This window comes from Sminthopsis crassicaudata, chromosome X (assembly GCF_048593235.1).
Source record: "Sminthopsis crassicaudata isolate SCR6 chromosome X, ASM4859323v1, whole genome shotgun sequence".
Lineage (NCBI taxonomy): Eukaryota > Metazoa > Chordata > Mammalia > Dasyuromorphia > Dasyuridae > Sminthopsis > Sminthopsis crassicaudata.
Window position 1 is genome coordinate 7,724,393 of NC_133623.1, and position 26,384 is coordinate 7,750,776.

General features: G+C 48.9%; 1 protein-coding gene across 6 annotated transcripts in view; it reads left to right on the plus strand.

Annotated features, from left to right (window-relative positions):
• The first annotated feature begins 859 nt into the window (after nucleotides 1-859).
• The window catches only part of HTR2C (5-hydroxytryptamine receptor 2C), a 152,281-nt gene continuing 126,756 nt past the window's right edge, over nucleotides 860-26,384 (plus strand). For all 6 annotated transcript variants that reach the window (XM_074277322.1, XM_074277317.1, XM_074277319.1 and 3 more), the window contains exon 1: nucleotides 860-1,125. The gene's annotated coding sequence lies outside the window, so the exon portion shown is untranslated. The remainder of the gene's footprint in view (nucleotides 1,126-26,384) is intronic.

A 26,384-nucleotide genomic window follows, 5' to 3' on the forward strand; every position in this document is an offset into this window, starting at 1 on the left:
AAGAGGAAAAATCGTACCTTGCCCCCTTCCTTTCAAAGGAGTAGACCCTGCGTGGGGAGGATGCACACTCTGGGGGACTGAGTTTGTGGTGCTGGTTGTCAGTTTGGGGGGGACCTAACGGTTTCGCCCACCCCTCCTCTCCCTTTTTTTATTTTATTGCAAAGGATGGTTATTTGGGTCGGGACATGTTTGGGAATGAAGGGGATGTGGAAACAAAAGACAGCTATTAGGATTAGGATTATTTTTATTTTTATTTTTATTAAGCAATTCCGAGCTACCTTTCTGGGTGTGACTGAGGGAGGGAGGAACTCAGCCAAGTCTTAGCCCTTTTCAGGAAAGGGGGCTCCTTGGGTAATTTTGGCCATCTCCCCTTGCCCTGGGGCTGGGGGCTAGGCTCTCCGCCGAGCCTTCGGCTTGAGAAAAGTCCCGCTGGTCCCGACTCCCCAAAGCTCCTTTTTCTAAGTCCTCCATCTATCTGCCTTGCCCCCAGTCACGTCCCTGTCCCCCTCCTTCATGGCTGCTCTGCAGTAAAATTTTTTTTTTTTTCATTGCCTCCATCTCCCCGCACTGAAGCACGGAGCCCAGAGCTTTAGTGGGGAGGAGGGGGGAAAGAGAGAGAGGAAAGTCGTAAATATTGCCCCCTAAGCCCCCCAAAGTTGGGGGGCGATGGGGGAGACGAAGTTCACCTCTCCCCACTCTCCTGCCAGCGCGGGCGGGGCGGGGTGGCTCCTGTGAGGTGCCCTCCCCCCAGGGGGCTCCAGACACCAAAGGGTTAAGTGGCCCCGCCTTCCCACCCCCGCCAAGTGTTTGCGTCTTTGCTTGCGCGGGCTCGCGGCAGTTGAAATAGACTGCGGCGCTCGGAGCGCGCCAATCCCTCTGCCGTCGTTCCTTCCCTTCCCTTCCCTTCCCTTCCCTTCCCGTCGGCGGAGCTCTCCCGCTCCGCCGACCCCTCTTCCACCTCTGCCTGCCGCGGCTCTTGCGGCAGGCGCCCGCCCAGCTCCCGGCTCCGCGCTCGCGGGGCCGGGAGACCTTCCTCGGGAGCCGCTGTCCCGCCCGCTCCGACGCGCCCGACCGCCGAGACTCCGAGCATCGCGTCCGCCCCGCAGACCGTGCGCTCCGCTCTAGGTAGGTGGTATGGGGATGCGCGGCAGTCGCCGCTCCCCGAAATGGAGCCCGAGAGGTGAGCGGGCATCCAAGTACACATCCCCGCCCTTCCCCGACCTTAGCTGCGGACACGGCTCACGGGCTGGGGGCTGGCTCCAGGGGACAGCGACACTGGGAGACGAGGGAGAGGCGAGCTCCGTCCGCGAGCTCCCGGGAGACCTGTTGCGCTTTGCCCGGGCGCAGAGCATTGGGGAGGCGGGAGGCGTCTGCCAAGGGAGCCCAACTGTTAGCGAAAAATCCAAGTTCCCCGGGCTTGCCAGCCAGCCTTCTGCCACTGGGAACGGGAAGTAGCGAGTGCCAGCGGACCGAAGCGCGGGGAGCTTTACGCACCCGCCCGAGGAGCGGCCGCGGGGACACTGGGCGCACCCGCAGGGAATGGCGGAGCCGGGCTTCAGTGCCCTCTGAGAATGAGCTGCGGGCACGGCGAGCGCCGCCGTAGCCAACAAGTGTTTCCCCAGCCCCGCCGCGCTCGCAGCCCGCCTTCGCCACCTGTTCTTCGGGCAGCGGCGGCTGATGGCGCGGGCTGCCCCGGGGCGCTTTGTGATTTCCGAGCGGGACCCCCAAGCCCAAGTGCGCCCCAGACACGTAGGCACACGCCCGCTCCGAGAAACCCCGCTCCGGAGCGAAGACTCCGCTCCGATCGCAGATCCCCGGCTCGCCAAGCTTTGCGTCTTTGGCGCAGCCACGGCAGCCCGAGACTTGCGATCCCCAGCCTCGCCTTGGGCTCGGCTTAGGAGCGAGCGGATTCGGATTTCGGGGAGCCCTTGAGCTCCCCGGCAAATGAAGCCAGCTCCGCGCCCCCCGTCAGCGCCATAGGGGAGGCGAGCGGAGCGCCGGACCGAGACGCACGGAAGGCGTTCCCTGCAGGTAAGCAGACGCCGTCTCTTGCCCGATTTCGCCGTGGGAAAAGCGGTCAATTACCCAGAAACACACTCGGTAGGCACACGCACACTTGTAGGGTTCCGAAACTTTGAACGTAGCGGCCACCTTCCCGGTGAGGTCCTTGCAGCCCCCAAGGAGCAGCCTTTGCAATTGGAAAAAAAAAATTAATTAAATTTTAAAAAAGGAAAAATATATATATAATTAGGCATCGGCATCGGCTCTCCTTAAGGCGCAGCAAAACGACCCGATCGGAGAACGGCAGGGCTCGAAAGGGGCCGAGAGAAGCCCCCCCTTCTCTGAACCAAAGCGGCTGAGGCTCGCGAGCTGGCCCCCAGCCGAGAAAAAAAAAAAAAAAAAGCCGCTGCGCCGCGCGGCGGGGACAGCAAAGCCTGAAACGGCCACAGGTGGGGGGCTGCTTAGCACTGCCAAATGAGCAGTTGGGGAGGCGAGGGGGGGGGCGGGGGCGGCCACTCGGCCTTGGGACTGCGCCGCTGCCTCTCCCCCTTGCGAAGGCTGGCAGACTCATAAGCTGGCCGGGGAGCAGGTAACCGGCCGAGAGCCAGGGGGGCTAATTAGTGTGCGTGGGAGTGCGGACTTCTAAATCCCCCGCACCTCATTCTCGCCCTCCCCCCCTTTCCCTACTTCCCCACTCCATTCCCTGTCTTCCCTATTCCCTCCCCTCCTCCCCCTCCCCATCTTGCCCGAGCCCCACCCGACTCTTCCCTTTCTCCCTTACTCCCCTCCTCCCCCCGCCCATTTCTCCCTCCTCCCAGCGCCTCCATTCCATTCCCCATACTGCCCGTGACCCCCCCATTCCTCCACCTGACTCTGCCCCTTCAGCCTAGCTCTTCTCCCTCTCCCCTCTTCTCCATTCCTCGGCCCCCACCCCAGTCTTCCCTTCCCCCCATACTCCTCCTCCCCCGCTCCCCTCCTCCGCATTCTCCCACTCCTCTCCCGCTCCCCAGCCCATTCCCCCTCCCCCTCCCCCTCACTCCTCTTCTTTCTACTCTCCGTCCTCCCCACTCCTCTGCCCCCCCTCCACTCTTCCCCATCCCTCAGCCCACTCCTCATGCCGCACCTTTCTCAGCTCCCCCACACCACTCTCCCTCCTCCCAAGTCTCCTATCCCCCTCCCCCTCCCGCCCATGACCACACCCTGCTTCCCTGCTCCCACCCCCTTCCCCTCTCGCTGCCTCCCCCTCTCCTCCCCTTTCCCCTCTAGCCCTCCTTGCCTTTGCCCCTTCCCATCCACTCGTCCCCTTTCCCTTACTCCCCATCCTGCCCATCGTCTTTCACTCCACACTATCCACTATGGCCACTCCTGCTTCCCCCTGCCCCCACTGGGCATTTCCTCACCGCCACCCCACTTCCCCCATCCTCCCCACTGCCTCTACCTCCCAGCCTGCTCTTCCGCCCCACCTCCTTCTCTGCTCCCCTCGGCCACTCACTCCCCATTCTTCGTCCTGCCCTCTCTCCCTGACCCCACCTCCCCTCCGCTTCCTATCTTGTGCACTCCATCCCTCCTCTGTGCCCCTCATTTTTCCCATTTATGCGTTTCCCCAACTTTTCCCCTCCTCCTCTTCGGTCCTGCACCCCCTCCCCATCCTGCCCATTTCTCCACTGCCCATCCTAGCCATTCCCTGGACCCCCAGCTTACTTTCTCCCTTTTTCCTGCTGCCCCTCCTCTCCACTCCTCCCCCCCACTCCCTAGCCTGCCCATTTCTCACCCTCTACTTTGCCCCTCCTCTCCATTCCTCCCCTGCTCCCCTCTAGCCCACCCTATCCTAGCCCCACCCCCACCCATTCCCCATCTTGCCCATTTCTCCACCCTTTGCCCCTCCTCCCCATTCCTTGGATCCCCACCCTCTTTTCCCTACTGCTCCTCCTCTCCACTTCTCCCCCCCATTCCCTATTCTGCCCATTTCTCCACCCCACACACATTGCCCCTCCTCCTTATTCCCCATTCTATCCATTCCTGGGACCCCCACCCTCCTTTCCCCCTCCTTCCTATTGCCCTGCCTCTCCAGTCCTCCCCTGGTCCTCATTCTCCCTGCTCACTCCACCTGACCCCACCTCACTCCCCCTCCCCAAATCTTGTCGGCTCTGCCCCTCCTCTCTGCTCCCCTATCTTGTCATTTCTGCACCAATGTCTCCCCTCCTCCCTTACTCCCCACACCCCCCTCTTCCTATTGCTCCTCTCCATTCCTCCGTTGCTCCTTGCTTCTCTACCCCATCCTGCCCACACCCACACCCCCTTCCCCATCCGGCCCATTTCTTCACCCTCATGCTTTGCCTCTCTCCTCACTCCCCTTGCTCCCACCCTCACCCCACTTCCCCTCCTTCCCACTGTCCCTCCCCTCTCTCACCCCTGCTCCTCTGCCCCCCAGCCTACTCCCTCACTCCTACACCGCCGCCACTCCTCGGCTAGTCCCCCCCTCCACTCCTCCTCCTGCCCTTTCTTTACCCCACCCCTTCCATCCTCCCCCCACCCCTGCTCTCCACTCCTTGCCTCTACCCCACTACTCAAAACTGCCATTCCCCTGGACCCCACCTCATTCTCACTCCTCATTCCCATTTCTTTTCTTGTCTGCCCCTCCTCCCTGCTCCCCCACCCACTCTCTATCTTGTCCATTTCTTCCCTCTTCCCCTCTCTACCCTACTCCTTATCCTGCCCACTCCTACACCCCATCCCACTCCCCATTTTGTCCGTTTCTCCCCCCATCCTTTCCCTCTTTCCCACTGCCCCTCTTGTTCATCACTGCCCTCTCCCTCATTCCTCACCCTGTCCACTCCCCTGCCCCCCAGCTTTTTCTCCCCCTCATCTCACTCCTCCCCTCTCCCCTCTCTCTCACCCACCCCCTTTCATGTCCACTTCCCCCTTTTCCCCCTTCTCCCTTCCGCCCCTCTCCCCATCCATTCCATTCCTCTGCCCCCACCCCACTTCTCTCTACCTCCCCACTACCCTTGCTACCCCTCTTCTCCACTCATCCTCCCTTCCCCGCCCCTCCGCCTTCCTCCCCGTCCTGTCCAGTCCTCTGTCCCTCACCCCTACCACCACCCACTACTTCCCACTCACCCCAATCCTTATCTTGCCCACTTCTCTCCCTCTTGCCCATTTTCAGCCCCCAGCGCACTGTCCCCCTTCTCCCCGTTTCCCTCTCGTCCATTCCCTCACTTCTGACCCCCTCCCTACTCCCCACCCCACTTCCTATCTTGTCCATCTTCCCCCCTCCCCTGTCCCCGCCCCCTCCTCTCCACTCCCCCACCCCATTCCCCATCCTTCCCACTTCTCCCTTCTTCCCCACTCCCATCTTGCTGTATTTACCCCTTCCTTACCATTCCCTGTCCTGGCGACTTCCCACTTCAACTCCCCACCGTGGGCTCATCGCAGACACGGGAAAACACACACACACATATACACACACAGACACACACACACACACACACACACATATACACACACAGAGACACACACATTCACACACACACAGACACACACAGAGACACACACATTCCCACACACACAGACACACACAGAGACACACACATTCACACACACACAGACACACACAGATACACACACGAGGCCAGCGTCCTAAGGCGAGATTGAGTCCAGAGTTGGGGCAGCAGGGGAGGGGGGGAGAGGGGAGGGAGGGGAGAGGCTGCCTAGGCTTGGAGCGTGGGCGGTGCGGGCCAGTCCAGGCTCCCAGGCCACACTGGCTCCCTTTGGGCGCAAAGTCCGCGCTGGGACTCTGGGGTCGGAGCCCAGTAAATGTGATGGGTGGGAACGCACATTCCCTGGCACCTGGCGCGGCACTGTGCCACCACTGAGGCAGCTGAAGCCGAGCTCGGGGCTCCCGGAACTCGGCGCCTTGTTTCTTGGGGGGCAGGGAGCAGAATGTGAGAGAACGCCTGGGGGGGCTTCTCTGGGGGGGGGGGGGCTTCGGCCTCTTGGACTTGGGCGGGGTTTGCTTTTTTTCCGCCCGTGTCTCCGAGGACCCGTTTAGCCTCCGGGAGCTGCTGTACACACGCTGACCCGGGCTCCTTCCTTAGTGGGGTGCTGGAGCAGGCAGAGGGCGCTAACCCCGGGCTTCTCCGACCCCGCCATTGGGGGGCTGTGAGCCTTGGGGCCCTCTGCGGCTTTTCCCACTTGGGGGGGGGTGTTTCCCCGCGGTTTGGGAGGGGCGGCATCCTGGCGCCCCTTTGTCCTCTGTCCCCTAGAGTGAAGGCGGCTTTGGACTCTTGAAGGCGGGTTCTAATTTAACCCGAACTGGGCCGATGCAGTCCCGGTCACCCCCTGCCTGTAAAACGGGGCTCGCCTGCGGCTTCCTTGCTGCAGCCCCCGAGCTCCGGTTTGGGGCAGCCGCCGCCGCCCCTTCCCTGCTCTTTTTTTTTTTTTTTTTTTTTTTTTTTTGTGTCCTTTAAAAAAAAAAAAAAACAAGTCACAGTCACCTCCAGGAGGGGGGTGGCTTTCCCATAGAATGCAAAGAACAGGTTTATTTGCCTAAAATGGGGCAGAAATCCTACACCGGCTCCCTCCACAGCTTTTCAAAACCAACTTATTCTGTCCTGGCCTCAGAAAAACAAACCGAGACCCTGGGAAGTGGGGGCTTCTGGCGCCCGCTTGGATTTGCCTCTCTGGGGGCGGACAGTCAGCGCCGCCCCAGGGGTCGCTGGAATCCCGTCCACACTTGCCCTTGGCTCCTCACGCAGAGACCCCAGCTCCAGGGTTCCTCCCCTCAGACGCCTGTGGCAGCTTTTCCTGGTGATGGGGGGGGGGGGCACAAATCCCTGCTCAGGTTCAAAAGCAGGAAGTGGAAGGTGTGGGGAGCTGTGCTGCCTCTGCCTTTCCTTTGTTCAAGGTCAGTAAGATCTCTCGGAGAGGGGGGAGTAGCCCCCATCCATGTCATGAGGACCAAGATGTCTGGCTCCCATACTGAGAGCAGGGGGCAGGAGGCTGAGAACCCAGGAGGACAGGGGGAGTTAGCAAGGGATGGAGAAAGGCTTAGAAAACCATTTCCTTTTTTTTTTTTTTTTTGAGGCAACTGGGGTTAAGTGACTTGCCCAGGGTCACACAGCTAGGAAGGGTTAAGTGTCTGACACCAGATTTGAACTCAGGTCCTCCTGACTTCAGCACTGGTGCTCTAGCCACTGCACCACCCAGCTGCCCCCTAGAAAACCATTTCCAACGGACACCACAGGGAACAATGAAACAACAGAGGCATTGTGCTTCATCAAAATAGTCTTTCCTTTCTCTGGCCCTCCCTGCCAAGATGCCCCACACATTTGGGAAGCATTGGGTGTTTGTTCTGAGCTTCAAGGGCCCATTTCCTTGTCAGGTGCCCCCCCCATTTGCTTGGCACCTCTCTGGTTAATTCCCCATAATCAGTTGCAGATTACACTTACATATCCATTACACCCCCCACCCTCCCAGGACAGGCATTGGGTCTAATGTGAGCTTTGCGTTCCCTATGTTGTTCTTCTCCAAGCCCATCCTGCGCGTAACACAAGGCCAGGCACACTGCCGGTGTTTAATAAACATTTACTCTTGTGACTGCTGTTGTCGTTCTTTCTGTGTGTGCGTCTCCTACTCTACTGTGATTTTCTCTGAAGACAGCTCTAGGCTCCTGCCGGCGTATGCCATGGCTGCTGGAACCAGACTCCATGGACCTTTGTTGCCCCTTGAACCTTTTGCGTTGCTTCTCAGGGAAAGAGCAAGCTCAATTCTGAGGGGCAACATGGGTGCTGATCTTATGTGAAAGCCAGACATTGTCTTCCTGTCATAGGGTGAGAGTGAAGATCGTAAGATTGTTTTCTATCTTGTAAGAAATTTCTCGTTAAAAGATTTCCTCTCTCTCCTCCATTCCCACTCACCTCCTGTTACGTTAGACTTTTACAAAATGGCTGAAGAAAATGTTTACATTGATTACACTCTTTCACCTTGGTTAGACACACAACAGTTGTCAGTGTGTTGGTTTTGCAGCTCTCCGAGCTTTTGGTCATTGTCGTCGCTCCCATATGGAGCTGTGACCACTGGGTAAGAATCCATCGAAGCTAGGTGCCGCATTGCAGATGCCAATGCAGATGCCAGTAACATCCGCTCCACTAGGGGGCTTGGTTGGCAGAGCCTTCACGGCCCCTCCTCTCCCTGAACCCCACCCTTAGACTGCGGCAAAATTTTCTCTGTTGTTGACCAACGGAGAGCTATGGAGACGGGCATCCTCCATTTTACCCACCTTTGGAGAGCTTAGCCTTTCAGCCCAGCTGCTCCCCATCTTGTGCCGGGACTGGACAAAACAGACCAAAGTATATGCTGTGTGAATCCAAGCCGATGCCCGTCTATCTGGGGTCCCAGCTTGAGTCGCCAGGGCCATCATCCCAATTTTTCACAGCAAACTCATCTCATTTACAGCTCTCTCTCCTCAAGAGCACACACACACACACACACACACACACACACACACACACACACACACATACATATACAGCCTGCCATGCCCAAGAACAACTGCTGTACTCGTCACACTAAGGCAGGGGCTTTGAGACTAATGGCATTAACTGGGCTGACCCCTGTAAGTCCCACCCACATCCCAAGTTCTGAAACATTCTTATCTGTAACCCCCAAACTTGCTGCTGTGGTTTGAGAAGAGTCAAATTAGTTTCTCATGCCAAAGCCTATTCCCTAGGCACCTGCCAAGGGAGCAAAAGGCCACAATAGCGAAGACCCCAAGTACAGCCATCTTTAAGGGGGCATGCCTTCCCATGACCCATCTCTGGGGCAAAATGATACTTTGAGCAATATCTTATCGGCCATTAATGGTTTATTGTCAATTAATTTATCAGACTCACTCCAATCACCTAGCAGGAACCTAGATCCCCAGAAAGGTAAGTTTTGAGAGAAGGTGATGAGGTAGATTCTGCCTTGTTAGGGAATGACTGTGGGAAGAGAGCTATCCCCAGAACAGAGCGGAAGTGGGACAAAGACCTAATCCAGGTGAAGGAACACAACATTTGATTTCATTTCCTGCTTCTCTAGCAGACCTGAGCAGCCTGGAATCAGTGTTTTTATTACCTCTACTGAGGTGTAGAAAATGGAACAGGCCCAGGGCTAAAGCTGCTTAACTGTCCTGTAGTGCCTCAGTGGGGCAGAGTTGCCAAGGAGTCACAATGACCTGCCTTGTCATACTTGTAGCTGTTTTGACCTTGAAAAAGTCATTTGAGCACTTTAAGCCTCAGTTTCCAAATCTGTGAAATAGGGAATGATAATAATAGCCCCTGACTCATGGAGTCATTGTGAAGATCAAATTAAGTAATGTATGGAAAGTGCTTTATAAGCCTTAAATCCATATAGAAAAAGGAATTATCACTATTATTATTATTATTTTATGATACTAAGGTATCTAAAGTACTCTGAGGAGCCCGATGACCTGCTCAGCCTCTGAGTCTCATACCCTGATCAGGACATAGGGAGAGTCTGAAGGGCAAAAGGTGACATTAAAAACAAACTTTGCTGTGGGCTCCCTGCCCATCAGAGTGATTTCCATTTTTTAAAGGTGATCTAAGCTAAAAATAATAATAATAATAAAAAAATTAAAAAAATTAAAAGCACAAAAAGAGAAGGTGGGTCTAATGCAAAAGAATGTGGAGTGAAGCCTGTTGGTAATTGGGGCACACCTTTGGCTCCAGGGCCCTCCACTGCCCACACTTGCCAAAGGCACAGCCATTTCTCTGCTGACCACTCCTAAGGCTGCCTAGTTTCTGGAGCCCTGCTGCTGACCTGTGAACCTTGCCATTTGACCCCATTGGGCAGCTGAGCTGAGTGACTTGTAGCTTAATCCCCTTGACTGTAACAGTAGCTTTTATGACAGCCACTGTGGAGGGCCTTTTCCTCAGCTTTTACAATCTAATCAGTCACACACACTGGATGTCCTTATCCCATTTCCAGTGTTGATAATTTTGGCACGTGGTCACCTAAAACTTTATCATTTACTCAGTTGCTGAGGACCAAGAGCAAGCAGGATGCTTTTTTCCCCTAACCCCCCACAACCTTAGGGTTCCATTGCTTTGCCTTAAAGCTTTGACCTCAGGGGCATAGGGAAATATTGAAACACTGAGTTTAAATATTGACTCGGTGATTTATTACCTGTGTGACCATGTGTGTGAGGTCTCTCTTTGCCTCAATTTCCCCATCTGGGGATACAGAAATCAGCCTAAATGCCCTCTCCAGTCCTTTCCAGCTCTAGATAATAACGCACATTTAGAGAATGCTCTAAGGTTGGCCAAGCATTTTGTGTTACCTCCTTGGATCCTTTGGACAACCCTGGGAATTAAGTGCTCACTTTATATCCTCACTTTACAGATGAGGAAACTGAGGCTGAGGGAGGTGAAAGCACTTGCCCAGAGCCACACAGCTTGCTAGTAAGTACCTGAGGCAGAATATTCAACTCAGCTCTTGCTGCCTCCAAGTCCAGGGCTCCATCCAAAGTGCCACCTAGCTGCCCACTAAGGATCGATCCCATAATTAGTGGAGAATTCCCAGCAAAAATTGGGTCTCTGATTTTACCGTGGGCATTTAAAGTGTCCGTGGGCAGAAAGGGAAATAAGAAAGCCCAGCGTAAGAACACTTCCGAGGCTTACAGATATGTGATCTCTGGCAAATCCCTCATTGATTAAAGAGATCAAAATAGCCTTAGAAAGGAGAAGGAACTAGCCATGGTGCTAGAGTGATTGAAAGAGCCTGGACTGGAGCTCACTCTCTGACCATCCAATGCATCTGAAGGTTTTGGTGTTTGCCAATCCTTCAATGACTTTACGGTAGGCATAGGAATCACGTCTAGTACTTTGAACCCGGGCCCTTCTAATACCATTGTGGGTCTCTTTTACCTATTACTAACCACGTGACCTAGACTTTGCAATATGATCCCTATTGCAAGAAAAGGAAATTAAATTTGAATGAGACTTTGACAAAGAAGCTCCTTTTAGCTGATGGGGATTTTGTTTGGACAATATGTCCACTTTGTTAGTCCCTGGCCCTGCCAAATGCTGTCATCTCTGAGGCAGCCACTAGGGGGCGATGTCATATGAATTTGAGAGAGACAAGCTGGTCTCCATAAAGGTTTAATGGGCTGAAATCTGGGTCTCCCGGTACCCCTAGCCCACATTCCACACTGCACCCCAGAAATGATTGTGTTATCTATTGGAATCTTAAATCTGGCTTGTTAGCAGAGGCTTAACATGTTACCCTTGCTAAGTACCATAATTCTATTTTAGCAGGGACCTTCTGGAGACTATCTCCTCTAAAAGGAATGACTTGAATGATTGGCTCTCAGAACCTTAGTAGGCTATAGAAGGATAGATCTATGATGGGCTGGTCCATTACCTGCCCAATCACAGTTCCGTAGGCACCTCCACTGTCTTCTTAATTGTTTTAATAGAAATAAAATATCCACTAGCTCCTTAAAACTCTGCATAAATTGAAATCTGGATATGCTCTATGGAGAGAGGAGCAATGGCATAGTGGACAGATGGATGGTTTTGAAAATAGAAATAGTTAAAAAAAATAGTAAAAGCTGAGTTAAAGTCCTCCCTATAACATATACATTTCCCCTGTCAGGTTTCCAGGCAGTCTTCTAAGAATTTCCACTCTAGGGGCTCCTAGACCTATGAAAGCACAAATCCAACCTGCTTTCATGTCCCCTTCCACCTCACCTTATCCCCACTTACTTAGTCCTGAGCTCAGGGATCAACTGAAACATCTTGCCTAAAAAAATATAATAATCTGGAATTGGTCTAAAAGTCATCAACCACCTAAGACAGGATGTTGATCCATCCAAGTAGAGAAGTTTGCTCACGTTGGGGGGTACCTGCTAGGGATTGGTGTTCACTTGCGCCATTTGGGTGCCGAAAAAGGCAGCAAGTTCATTAAATGGATCTTGACCGCCTCCTCTCCTCCCCCCCCCCCATCCTTGGCCTGATGAGGACACAAGCTGGGACCAACTCAGAGAGAATGTTTCTTCTCAAGTCTCTGACCAAATAATACCTCACACAGCATCCGACTTTTATGGTAAAAACAGATAAAACAAAACAAAAACCTTGGTCACCTAGGGCCGCCACTGGCGAAGGAGTGGAGGGGACTCTTTTAACTGCCAGGTGAAAAGAACGTCCTCAGCTCTCATGTACGCTAGCTCCTACCACGAGCTGACAACTTTTGACAATTGAGCTGGTGGTTATAGGTTGAGCCACCAAGGCAAAGTTTTTGCAAAATATTTTAAAGCCTTTAATTCAATTTAAAGAAATGCCTTCTCCTACTTTTGACAGGAAATCCTCAAACTTTGACGAAACTTGTGACTCCATATCTTCTGGGTCACAAACACTTGGCTGCCTACCTTTATCAATATGTCTGTACCCCTATGGATAGTAATATGACAAAAGAAGGGGTTTGATGGCACACTTTCTGGTTGCCCAGAAGCCCTAGGAAAATGCGCAGACTGAGTACTTGCTCTATCCAGAAGCAACTCAAATGTGAGAGAGGGAGACCAGGTCCTGAAAAACGCAAAGGAAAAAGAGGAGAAAAGAAAGGTAGCAGATGCATGCTCTTCCTTCCCACCTTATAAGCAGAAATCAGCCCCTCTTGCGCTCATTCAGCAGTGCTCACCTGGAGGTAGAGGGAAACTCTGGCTTTCAGTGCCTCCTCTGTACCCCCTTTCCTCTGTCTCTTGTTTTCTCCCTTTATTCTCCTCCCCCCCCTCTGGGGTCCATTGCCCCCTCTCTCAGCCTCTATAAATTTCTATTTCTATCTTTTTGTCTCTTTTTCTCCTTTCCTCATTTTTCCTTCCTCCAACACCACCTCTCTGCCTCTTCTTTCCTCCTTCTCTTTCTCTCCCTCCTCCCCCTTTACCTCACTGCCTCCTATCTCTCTCTGCTCCCTCCCTTTTCCTATACTCTTATTTCTCACCTCTCCCTTCTCTGTCTCTGTCTCTCTGTGTGCCACCTCTCTGCATCTCTTTCTCTGTTTCTCTTCTCTGCTCTCTCTCTCTCTCTCTCTCTCTCTCTCTCTCTCTCTCTCTCTCTCTCTCTCTCTCTCTCTCTCTCTCTCTCTCTCTCTCTCTCTCTCTCTCTCTCCTGCCTCTGTCTGTCTTTTTGTCTCTCTTTTTCTGTCTCTGTGTCTCTCCACCTCTGTCTCTCTCTCCTCCCTCTCTTCTCATCTCTCTATCCTTCTTTCTCACCCCCCCTTCTCTCTGTCTCTCTTTCTCTGTGCCTCTCTGTGGCTTTGTCTCTTTCTCCTTCTCCTACTCCCTCTTCTCTATTTCTTCTTTCTTCTTCCCTCTCAAACCCTCATCTTTGCTGCTCCTCTTTTCCTTTCCTTTCCCCTCTCTCTCATCTTTTTCTGTATTTTTCTCATTCTCTTTATTTTTCTTCTCTACTTTTTTTTCCTCTTCTTCTTTTTTCTTTCCCCCTCTCCCTGCCTCCCTTTCTCCCTATTCCTTACTCTGGTTTCCCTCTCCTTTCTCTGTTTCTTTTCTTCTCTTCTCTTTTTCTTCCTATCACTGTCCCCTTTTCTTCTTTCCTTTCATCTCTCTACATGTTTCTCCCCTCCTCCCTTATTCCCTCTGTCCCTCCTCTTTCTCTGTCTCTGTCTGTCTCTGTCACTATCTCTCCCTCTCTCTCTGTCTCTCTGTCTTTGTCTCTGTCTCTCTCTCTCATCTCTATACCTCTATCTCTCTGTATTTCTTTTTCTCTGTCTCTCCCTTCTTCCCTCCCTCCTTTTCTCTTTCTTCCCCTTCCTTCCATCTTTCTTCCTCCCTCTCTTATCTTTTTCTGTATTTTTCTCATTATCTCTTTCTTTTTATTCTCTCCTCTTTTTTCCTCTTTCTCCTTTCTCTTGTGCCCCTCTCTCTGCCTCCCTTTCTCTCCCCATTACCTATTCTCAATCTCAGTGACCCCCTCTCCCTTTCTGTTTCTTTTTCTTCTTTCCTCTCTTTTCACTCTCTTCCTTCACTGTCCCCTTTTTTTCTTTCCTTTCCCTCTCTCTAACATGTTTCTCCCCCTCCTCCCCTTATTCCCTCTGTGTTCTCTTTTCTCTGTCTCTGTGTATATCTTTCTGTCTCTGTCTCTCTCTCTTATCTCTATCTGTATTTCTCTGTTTCTCTTTTTCTCTCTCAGTCTCTGTGTGTGTGTCTCCCTTCTTTCCTCCATCCCTCTCTCTTTCTTCCCTTCCTTCCATCTTCTTCTCCCTCCTATTCCCTATTTCTCATCTCTTCTTCCCTCTCAAATCCTCACCTCTGCTGCTCCTCCTTTCTTTTCCTCCCCCTCTCTCCTCTGTCTTTTTCTCTATTTTCTCATTCTTTTTCTTCTCTCTTTTTCCTCTTTTTCTTTTCTCTTGTCCCCTATGTCTATCTTCCTTTCTCTCCCTACTCCCTATTCTCTGTCTCAGTGATCCCCCCTCTCTCTAACATGTTTCTCTCCCCTTCCTCTCTTTTACTCTCTCTCTTTCTTGCCTCTTTCTGGCTCTTTCTTTCTCTTTTCTTTTCCCTCTCTCTGCCTCACTTCCTTTTCTGTAACTCTCTACATTGCTTAATCTCTATTTCTCCTTTTTGCTTTGTCTATGTCTTTCCTTATCTCTTTCTTTCTCACACTTCTCTGTCTCTCTCTCTCTTTCTGTCTCTCCTTTCCTCCATTCTCTCCTTCCTCCCCTCCTTGATATTTCTTTTCCTCTTCTTTCTTCCCTCTTTTCCCTCCATCTCTCTCTGCCTCCTTCTTCACTTTATCTCCCTCCTCCCAATATTTGTTTTGGTGCCAAATCTCTCTCATCTCTTTTTCTATTTCTTTGGCTCTGTCTCACTGCCCCTCAACTTCTCCTTCCTTTCCCCATTTCTCTTCCTGTCTCATCTTTTTTCTGTCTCTGTTTCTCTATTCCCCAATCTGAGTTTTTCTCTCTCCCTCCTTCCCTCCCTTCTTTCTGCTTTTCTCTTGATGATTCTCACTGTGTTTCTGTTTTTTTTCTTCTCTTCTCTTTTGTTCTCTTTCATCCTCTCGTCTGTGGCTCCCCTCCACCCTCCTCCTTCTCTTTTTCTCCCTCCTTCCTCTTTGTGCCTTAATATTCCCTTGTTTTTCACCTTTCCCTTTCTCTCTCTCTCTCTCTTTCTTTCTCTCTCCCCCTCTCTCTTTCCCCCTCTCCCTCTCTCCATCTCTCTCTCCCTCTCTTCCTCCCTCCCTCCCTTACCTTTCTGCCTCTTTACCCACTTCTCCCTCCCTTTCTCTTTGTCCTTTCTGTCTCTGTCTTTCTGTGTGTGTATTTTTTCTTCTCTTTGCCCTCCCTTTTCTCTCTACTCTTTCTCCTCATCGCTCCCTCTCCCCCCTTTCTCTCTTGGCTTGTGCTCCCCAAGTCTCTTTGTCCCCCAAAATGCAGCCTGTATATGGGAGGTCTGATAGAGGTGATTTCCGTTTTTTTGGCAGTTCTTCTCCAAGACCCTTATTTACAATATCCATGGTTTTAAGTCCATGAAATATGTATTTTTTTCTCTTTGATCTTGGATTATGGAAATGTATAGAAATTGGGCTAAAGTTTCCAATGCCAGTGTGTCTTAGTCTTAGCTAAGCTTCTTCAAACCCTGCCTCCTACTTCTGGGATCCTAACCTATGGGGACTCGCTGTCATGGTTGTTCCTGTCAGAAGAGCCCTATAGTCATGTTTGTGCTGAGTAGACACGGCCAAGCTGAAGGGTTGGCAAAGGAGTCCATTTCAGTAATAGGAAATGGTCTTAGAACTCAGGGTCGGAAATCCTACCCCCCCATCTCCACCACTGAGAAAGGTGAAGCCATTTTAGCGTTCCAGTTTTGTTTTGTTTTGTTTTTTTGCTTTTTTATTCTTTTGGGAGATTTGTTGCAGGATCATAGATTTTGATCTACAAGGGACCTTTGAATGTCATCGACTTTGAGTCTTTAAATTTAGAGAGAACCTTCCACCTAGAATCAGAGAGAAACTGATTTGCCCACAATTTTGCAGTAGTAAATATCAGGGGCAAGAGTCAAGCCCAAGGCACCTGGTCCCAGATTCAATCCTTTTTTTGTTGCACTAAAGCTGCCTCTTGAGGCACGCAGGTTTGGTCGGTGGAGCTTAAGAAAACCTTTTAGGCTCCTTCTGAGGAGAGTATTAAGACAGGGGCCACATGAGTTTGGGGCTCAGTGAGTAATGAGATGCATCTTTTCCTCTTCCCTTCTCTTATTCCTCTTTCCTCCCTCATTCTTTTTCTACATATGATGCCCTATCTTCTTATCTATGTCCTTCTCGTCCTCTAGTTCCTCATTTTACCCCTTCGAGACCTGCATGTGGTAGTTTCACCAACCCCATCCCATTCTCCACCCCTCTCAAACCGACTAGAGCAGAAGGTCCTGTGCAGGAGTGACAACCGTTCCTTCTAGCCTGCACCTAATCGTACTGAGGGTGCCATTTTGTAGAACATAATGATTTTCCCATCTTTGTGAATCCACAATCGAATTTTGCCTAAATAAGATTGAGTCATCCTGAAATTCCCGCCGGAAATTATTCAAACCTTGTGCTTCTGCATTTCTTCAGCTGGGAATTATGAGTTGGTGCCTTCCCTTGGGAATTCCTGAGAGGATTCTTGATTTGTCTCTTGTGGCTTTAGGAGAGAGTGCCATGTTGCATCCTGGGAAAGTCCAGGTTTCAGGATAGTCTGGTAGAGTGACTTGTCTCTGATTGTAATTCCTGCCATTTCAGTCCGATGACCAGAGGAGCTGAATTGACCTTGTAAGGGGTGCCTGTTTTAACTGTGAATTAAAGTGCAGTCGTTGGAAAGGTTGATGAATTTTTAAATGCATATGAGAGGATGATTAATGGGTAGACTGAATGACAAGAGACCGGCTCGGGTCGCAAGAAACAGAGACTTCCTAGCAGAGCTGATGGCAGTCCTTTAAGTTAAAGCATTGAAGACTGGCTAAGATGTAGACGGGATGTGGAAAGGCTGAGCCCCAAAGTCATTGTCAGTTAATGGCTCAGCTTGCATTTGTTTATTATGGTACCTTGTCTCAGTTTTCCCTCTGAGCCCCCAGGGAGCGGGACACTGGAGAGGAGGTAAGTCTTGATATTGCATGAGTGTATCCTGTTAGGGAAGAGTTGAGCTTGTGGGGCCCGTGGGGCCCAGTACAATGGCACTGGGCACTTTAAGTGCCAACAGGACCAGATAATACAAAAAAGAATAGGGACAAGGACAAGCATCATCTCCCACACAATTCAGCCAACGTGTACATAAATTACTTGCCTGTTTCTTCCCCTCCTTCTAGCTGATCAGATGGATCAAGGTGAGTGGATTGTGTTTAGATTTGTAAATGCCGGTATTGGATGTATTTTTGCTCTGTTGCCTCCTAAATGTAATGGCCATGACTATAAATACTACTCCAGCCACTTCTAAAAGCCACAAATGAAAAGCTGTCTTATTTGAACCGTTCAGTTGATAGGAATGTTTCGATTAGCACCTGACTTAATAATAACCCTTTGGCAACGCAAGTTCTCAAGGTGACTTTGCACACTTGACTGTTGTCTTTTTCATCGCACCCGTCCATCAACATTTCTGCCATGCTCCTACCACTGACTGGGCAGCCCAATTTTCCCTTTCATTCGGCAAGAATGCCACTCCAGAAAATGGCGGGGCAAAAGCAAATTGTCCCAAATCCAAAGGGAGAAAGAGATTTCAAATAGATGACGAGTAGTGCATAACCAGTTGACCAGCAGGGTTTTGTACCTAGGCACTCTGGGTTCACCTCATTGACTAAGCCTGGGGCTTAGGGGGAAGAAGACTGAGTCTGGAGTCTGTGAAGCTGGGTTCGAATCCTGGCTCTCTGACTTCACTTGGGCAGGTCCCTCTGAGCCTCACTTTATTCCTTTAGAAAATGAGAGGTAAATCCTAGGGACCCTTTAAAGATCCTTCCCATTCTAAATCTGTGATTCCTTGATCCCCTAAGAGCTGGTTTCAAAGGTTTTAGCAGACACTAGTTGTATGACTGTGGGTAAGTCTCCTTACCACTTCAGAGGTTCATGTAAATCCCCTCTACAGAACTGCAAGCTCTCAATTTATAATCCCGTGACTCTCAAGGCGTCAGTTTCCATGTCTGTATACTGAAGGGGTGGACTACATGACCTTTGAGTTTGTTTCCAGCTCCAGATGCCCCTATCATGTCATTAGTCTCTGTGGAGAAAAGTTTTTAAGAGCTACAGGTCATATATTTCTTATACAAAAATTCCTTCTCTTAGTTTCTTTAGAAGAATAATCAAATTTATAGTGATGAAATTTAATAAGCATAAATTTAAAATTAAACAGCTTTTGAACTCTAATAGTTCATATTCTCTTCAGGGAAAATTTCTACAGATTAATCTATGCAAACCACCATTTCCCGCTTGCCTCTGGAGAATAAATAAATAACTAATATCCAGTCGCAAAGCCCTCTTTTTAGTGGAGTCTCAGAGAAGTTAAGTTACTTGTTTAAGGTCTCACAGCTAAGAAATTACAGACCATTATATATCTCTTCCAACTGTGTAAGAAAAACTCACAGAGAAGACACCCAACTACGGGTCAAGCCTTACCTTACCCTTCCCAATCAGCCATCCACAGAGTCTCATGGCTCTCATTTCCTTTATGACCCTCGAATCCAGAAGGAAAAAAAGGTCAAAGCTCAGATTTGAAAGTTCTAGGATTCAGCTCACAGTCTGGAACTGTTCTAAATGTGTCAAACTTGGAGTCAGGAAGTCCCAGGTTCAAATCCATCCTTGAACCCTTGCCTGCTGTGTGTCCCTAGGTGAGTCACTTCAATTCTCTGAACCTTCATTTTGCGGTATATTAATTGAGAATATTTAGCAGTTTCCTCAAAAGGTAATACGGGTATTGAATGAAATCACATGTAGGAATCACTTTAAAACCCTATCCCATTCTCAAAACTCCTGGTGTACCAGTTATCCATCCAGTGAGATCTGGATTCAAATACTTGCTGTATGATGTTGGGTAAGTCACTGGACCAAGCTCGGGCCCAGTTTCCTCATCTACAGCATGACAAGGTTGGACTAGGTAGCTCCTAAAATACCCTCTGAACTAGCTCTAGATCTAACAACCTGGAACCTCTCTTCCACATGATAAGCATCATCTCCCCCACTCAAACCTTCTCATAGTGTCTTCATCATGGGGCTCCCAATCCTTTGTGCAGCCTTTGAGCTTAATGGTAAATTTAATTAATCTCAACTTTAGAGTTCAAACAATTTGCAGCTGCCTTCCGGTTAAGAGTGATTATGGGAGAGATGCTCAATCTGTCCCAAGTCATTTCGGAGGTTAATCGGCTGATGGGGATTTTTAATGCTTGATGGAGCTTGGGAGAGCTGAGAGATCCTGGCCCGGGGGCTGGCTCTGTAAACACATGGCTGGAGAACTACGAGGCTCAGTAGCCTAGAGCCTGGGAGCACCAACCCCCACCCCACCACCACATCAGCTATTTAAAGCAAAAGCATTCATTAGTTATATTATACAGGGGCCAAATTTGCATCCCACTGGGATAGGCCCAGCTTCCCTGGTTTTCATCCCACAAGGAGAGGCGGGGGATCTCTGTAGCCTTGCTAAAGACCCCTGGTTAATTTCCATTGGGAATCAGTGAGTAATAACATGAGAGGGGACCCTGAGCCAGCCCTTTTCCTTAGAGTGGAAACCCAGAGTGACTGGGGCAGGGTCACACGATTAATGGCCACAACTCTCCCTGATGTGGTTCCCCAAGGCCAGTTCCATTCGGATACTCACCAGGATATGTCAGTGAGAGAAGTCATTGTGGGGAGTCTTTTTTAGAAGGAGCTCCTCCCAGTGTGTGAAACAATGGCCACATGGCAGGAGCCCTCCATTTTGTATAACACAATGAGGCCAACGCTAAATGTTGGATTCCAATCCTGACCCCGATGCTTAGGAAAGTCCCTTTGCTTCTTTGAGAATCAGTTTTCCTTCTCTATAGGAAAGAAGCTGAAAGACCTGGATCTGTCTTAAAGCCCAGTCCAAGTGACTTGGTCAGGATCACCTAGCCGCTTCGTGCCAAAGCAGAACCTAGACCTTGGGTCTTTTGAGCCTCAGAGCCCTGTGGATGTGGTAACTCCTTTAGATTCACACTTGGAATTTAAGTGAAAATGTTTCATCCCCGGGGGAGCATTTCCCACCTTTGGGGATTTCTAGAGAGAGATTCATCACATTGTGTTTCAGAGACATGATTTGTGGCCCGGTTGGTCCTTTTATTATAGTTCCATGTCTGCTTTGCAATTCCTTCTCAGATGATTATAAACGATGGTGTCAGGCATGAATAACCCTTAGAATTTGAGCGAGATAGATTGGAAGAGTGAGTGAAAGAGAGATGTGATCAAGGCCCGACAGCTCGCTGTTCCCTTCTCATTAAGGTGCCGTGGTCATTAAACGGATCTGAGAATTGGGAATTATTCAGTGTCCTGGTAGTCGGGGATTTACCTGTAGTGCATGATATTCTCTGCAGTATTCTCTGGGGCTTTGCTTGGAAATGGGTCCAGGGACAGGGGAACTTGCCATAGGCCAGCTGTCCTCCGCTCCGTCCTCCTCAGAAATCTCTTTGCCACTAATTTATCCCAAGGCTTGGGGCCCTAAGTAGAGCTTGAGGATTGTAGGGGGAGGCTGGCTAGAAGAGAATATGTGAAGGATATTCACCCAGACTTGCCTCTCGGTTGGCATGGCTCAGTGGGTGCTATTCCCTGTCCCACAGGAGCCAACGCAATCGAACTCTGTGCTCATTGATGTAGAACAGAGAGGGGTGACTATTTGAAATGAAAGGTTCGAATTAGAAACCCTCTCAATCTTGGATTTAAAGAAAGAGACCTCAGAGGTCATCCATCCAACTCTAGCGAGTTAAAGAGATGGAAACTGAGTCATGACGATGGGAATTGGTTTGCTCAGGGCCACCCAGGAAGTGTCAGGATTTGCCTGCCAATTCTTTGCACACCATCCATCTGGTATTCTTTTCTCCTCAAGGAAGTACCTCTCCTTCCCTTCTTTGTAGCTCCCTGGCACACACACCCCGTTCCCTTCCTTTCTTTTCTCCTTTAAAGCTTCGTACCATTTATCAGAGAAAGCATTGGCCTGGTACTCATAGGATTGCAGAGTTAGAGCTGGAGGGAAGCTCAGGAGGCACGCAGTTCAACCTTCTCCCATTACAGGACATTAAGGGACTTGCCCAGTGTTAGTCAGTAGGCAAAAGATCATAGGATCATAGACCAAGAGCCAGAAGCCATTAATTCCAAATCCAGTCACGGAGGAGGAGCTTGAGGCTCAGGGAGCTGAAGCTAGGAAGTATCTGAGACAGGATATGAATGCAGGCCTGGGGCCTGGTGCGCTATGCCATGATGGAGTCTGGCTCTCCTTCTAGCCGTGTGGCCAGAGAGGAAGCCCTCTGCACCTACACCTTAAAGGAACTAAACACCCTCGCTCTTTCCCAATTGTTTCTCACCTATTCCCGGGCCTTGGAGCGGAGGCCTTCAAAAGCCAAGTTAGCATCATTCATTCTGAGCTTACCATGGCAATCTGGAGACAAATCCTTGCTTTTAAAGAAAGCAGAAGTGTTCCCAGATTGGAGCCTTGGGCTGCTCTGGCTTCCGTCAGTTAGTTCAGAGCTATCATAGCGTGGAGCTCCTTTTTAGCAAAGATTTGGAAGGAGTGGATTCCTGTGGTCTTTAAGACCCTGAGATATGCGGGACTGGGAGAATGCAGGTCTTTACTCTTTAAATGTACTCAGGCTTGAGCTGACCTGTTTGGTTTTTTTTCCCTATGTCTATTGAGTATAGAATACTGGAGTAGGTGACCCCTAAAGTCTACCATATAGGTGATCTTTAAGACACCTCCCCATTCTGTAGTCATAAAAGCCTTTGATTTTTCATCCTGAAAATGGGGACCTAATTTTCCATGACCTTACTCCCATGCCCGTTTTTCTTACCCAGCTTTGATAAAATAGGACAGATCTGGAGTCAAAGGAGCTGAGTTTGAGACCTCACTTTTTTTTTCCCTAGGCAATTCATTTGACCTTTCTGGACCTCAAAAATAGACCTCAGTTTCTTCCTCATCTGTAAAATATGGGAATTGTACTTAATAGCCTCTGAGGTCCTTTTTGGCTCTAAATGTGGAGTCCTGCGGCTATCCTGACTTACTTGGAGGGGCAAACTGCTCTCTTAGAGGCATGACTCTAAAGCAATGAGGCATTTCTTTCAGTGAAAATCCCCAAGTTGGTACACCCAAATGAATAGTATCCCTCCAGGCCTGGAGAGACTTGGTCCTGAGCCCAGCCATGCTGCTGCTGCTCATGCAAAGAAAGGGCCTTCAGAGCCAATGGATGACTTGCACAAGAAAAACGGGCCCATTCCACAGGTTGACAAAAATAATGACTGAGCCCTAAGCTTCAATTCTTGTGGAAGTCCAGGAGAAGGTGTTTAGTTTGAGTGACTAGGAGAGAAAAATGATGTCATGAAGAGAAATCAGGAAGTTAGTAGAAGGATCAGGGTGTGGATTTGGGGGGCAGGGTCTGGTGAGGGTGTGGGCGTGTGGAGAGGATAGATATCAATGATGAATCTGGTCTCGGACACACTCAATTTGATTTCCTAGTGGCCATTCAGATGGAAGTGCCCCGTTAGAATTTAGAAATTCAGGTCAAGGCACTGTGAAAGTTTTGGAAACCTGAGGTTGAGTGATGTAATGACAGCCCTCAGTGAAGTCCTTAAACAGTTCCTTAGCACGTCTGAGAATTCAGGTAGACCAATGATAGCTCCCCTTTAATGATTTCAAATAGAGAGAGAGAGACAAACCCTGTTAACGCTACACAATGATTCTGTGCCTAGGGACTTGACTACAGCTTTTAAATAGATTTCCTATTTAAAATAAAAAAATAAAAATAAAATAAAATAAAAAAGCCATTTCGGATTCAGAAAGGTTTAAGTGACTTGCCCTGTATTACACAGCTTCTAAGGGTTCAAAGGTGGGCTTTGAATTTAGGTCTTCCTGATTTCCTTGTCCAGCTCTTTTTTTTTTTCCCCCAGTACCATGAAGCCTCATCTCCGGAGCCAGTGTGATAGGAAAAAATAGACTTCGTAGCAGTGAGTTGACAATGTCATTCAATACTTTGAAGACTTTAGTGAATCCATTAATTTATTTTCCTGTGGCAATTGGGGTTCAGTGACTTGCCCAGGGTCACACGGTCAGGAAGTGTTAAGTGTGTGAGGCCACTTGGGTCCTCCTGACTTCAGGGCTGGTGCTCTATGCACTGCGCCCCCTAGCTGCCCCTGAATCCATTCATTTTTCAATATTTCTTATGTAGTCTCCCAGGTTGTTTAGTGTTGCTCTTAAGATGAAAAGTGCACTGTCTTTTGCAGGGTCCATACCGGAACACTTTTTAGCTTGGTAGGACCTGCCAGAGGCTTCTAGAGCACGGGGCCTTGGAAATCAGCCAGGGATAGTGACCCCAGAGGGACTTTGTCAAAATCTATGTCGGGAGAATAAAGATTCTACCCATTCCCCACCTGCTATTGCAACCTCAGATGTGGGCACTCATCCTGACCCCTAATCCCAGGTTCTTGAGTTGGTTCCTGTCTATGAAATAACCCAATGAGGTCTAGATTTTCGACAAGTCTCAAGGAGCTCCTGTGTCATTTAGTACCTTGTGTATTGGCTTACACTGGCTGGACTCAAGCTCTCAAATCCTCCTTAGTCCTTCAGGCTGGTTGGCTGCTATTTGAACTTTCTACCACTAGATGGCAGAACTACTCAGACTGGCTCTGCTGAGACCCAATAACTTCACATGCCTTCCTCAGAACCACCTTAATAATCGGATCCCTTTCCAGAACTGTTCATTTGTCTTTAAAAATTCCCCTTTCGATTAAAATGTCGATTTGAATGAAATACTGAACTAGGGGACCAGTTGTTAAAGAACTAACATAGCAAGAATTTAAACAAAGAATAATCCATGTACTTTTCTTGTGCTTTCTATCTCATTACTAAGCACGGCGGCGTAGTCATGACTACTGCTAGGAAACAAGCTGTACAGCACTGCTGCTTTCCAACTGTAGCTCCGATTGACTCTCTGGAAGGCAGCATTGACCCCTTCATCTCCGCTAGTCCTTAGCACCACTGACTCCAGCTGTTTCACTTAATGGGCAGGCTGCAGATATTCCACTGGATAGCAGTCTGAACTCCTTAGGTGCTGTATCTTTTAAGTTCGGAAGTGATAGTTGAGGAATAGGGGGCAGGGAGATGATGAGAGAAGGAGCCTCTTCTGAGTTGCTCTCATATTTTTTCCTGTCATACTGACGTAATTACGAGAAAGAATATGGCCATGGAACCATACACATTGATTCCAGTGATACTTATTTGTCAGTTAGGAGGAAAATGGGCTTGTTGGAGCTCTCTGTCTAGTTCTACCCAGGTGCCATGTGACAAAAACTATCTATTCCTCTAGCCTGCCTCACTAGGAAAGCTGTGAAAATCTCCAAAACAATGTGATCGGTACAACTGTTAGCATGTAGCAGTATCGCTTTCTACAGTCAACCTGTTTCTTAAAAAAAAATCTAAAAAGAGCAGCTTTTTCCTTTTTGTATTATGCATATTAGGATGAAGCTTAGTGGATAGTAGGTATGGGCCAAATCATGAATGGTTGACACAAGGGGACTAGATGGAATAAAAGACTGGACGTGATCAAGACGAGCTGCCCAGGAAGGCCCCAGATGCAGGTACTAGGAGGAAGCTTGGACACATACATAGAATGTTAGGGGAGTGGTAGGAGACAATTCTCAGAAGTTTGGGCAGTCAGGTGGTCAGTGTCTAAATTTAAATAGTTTAGATAGAGGGTATAGACAGAGCCCAGCACGATAATAATTTGTCAATGGGCAGGTGTCCAGCCAGCTAGCAGCAAGAAAATCTGGCAAAGAGCTGCTGTTCAAGGTAGAATTCTAGTTTCTAATAAAATTCTTGAAAGCGAGTCAAGGGCCTTAGTCCAAAGAGAATTGGTTAATGGACAGAGAAGTCATGGAAAGGGATGAAATTAATCAAACCAAGGTAGGAAGTCATAATAGGCCTGATAGTAAGTCTGACTTGACGAACCATCTATTTGTAGCGGGCTAGATTGGTCATGAGACATGGGACTGACCCTGGAGGTGAGGGTTAAGTGGTCCCTATTGGAGGGAAACAGGGACAGAGAGCAAGGATGGTAATTCCATAAACTAAATCATCAGTCATCACTTTTTGTGTTATTTCCTCCAAAATATCCAGTTGACTTGCAGAATATTCACCACTTGGACCACTGATCTGCTGCAGTTATCCGATTTCACCACGAGATGTCACTTGTATTTTCATTAGCTTTACTTGAACAAAGCCTTGCCCTATGCTGACTGGCACCCAGCTCTTAGCCCTATACTTATGGAAGGCTTTCCAGAAATTGTTCACATGTGGATTCACATTTTCTTAAAAGATATTTCTTTAAAAAGAATTTTTACTGGACCTAGGTTTGTTGTTATTGTTGTTGTTTTTGCTATAATGAACTCCTGTGAGGAAATTTCCTCTACCATGCAGATTGCCACCAGTTCTGCAACTAGTGATCTTAGAGTTGCTTGTTTTATTAAAAATTAATATTTAACAGTGGCATTATTAATCATCCCAAGTATATACTGTTTTGTAATATTAATAATCATGCTTATTCAGGTCAACAAGCCAGTTAAATAACCCACTGTTTGCAAGACCTGTACAAGATTCTGAGGATAAAAATATTAATAGAAAATAGTCCTTACCTTCAAGGACTACGCAATTTAGAATTCAAATAGAATTGATGCTATAAAAACAATCGCACAAGTCTCAGAGCACTGTTATACAAATAACTGAAACAACACCCGCTTGGGAGCCTAATTGAATTATTAGTTTTAGTATTCCCTCAAAAATATATATTAGTACTTTGTAGTGTTCAGTCTTGCAGGTACTGTTAGCAGGGCAGCAGAAGGGTCAGCAGAAGCATTATTTCACTACCCAACCTCTCTCTGGAAGTCTCTTTACTGACTTTGAGGCAGCCTTAAAGCCTGGCTCTTGTTAAGTCCACTTTCCACCCACATGAAAATCATGGCTAATTTCTGCTTCCTACGTTGTCCAATAGGAAAAGCTTTGAGGATTAAATATCTTCCAGACTATTAGTGATCTATCTAAAAAATGGATGTTTAACACAGTCCATCCAACATATGAGGCAAGTTTCTCTTTACGGGAAATGCTACACTCTAGTGTCACATCATACGTGGACTAAGAAAGTAAGTCCTGGA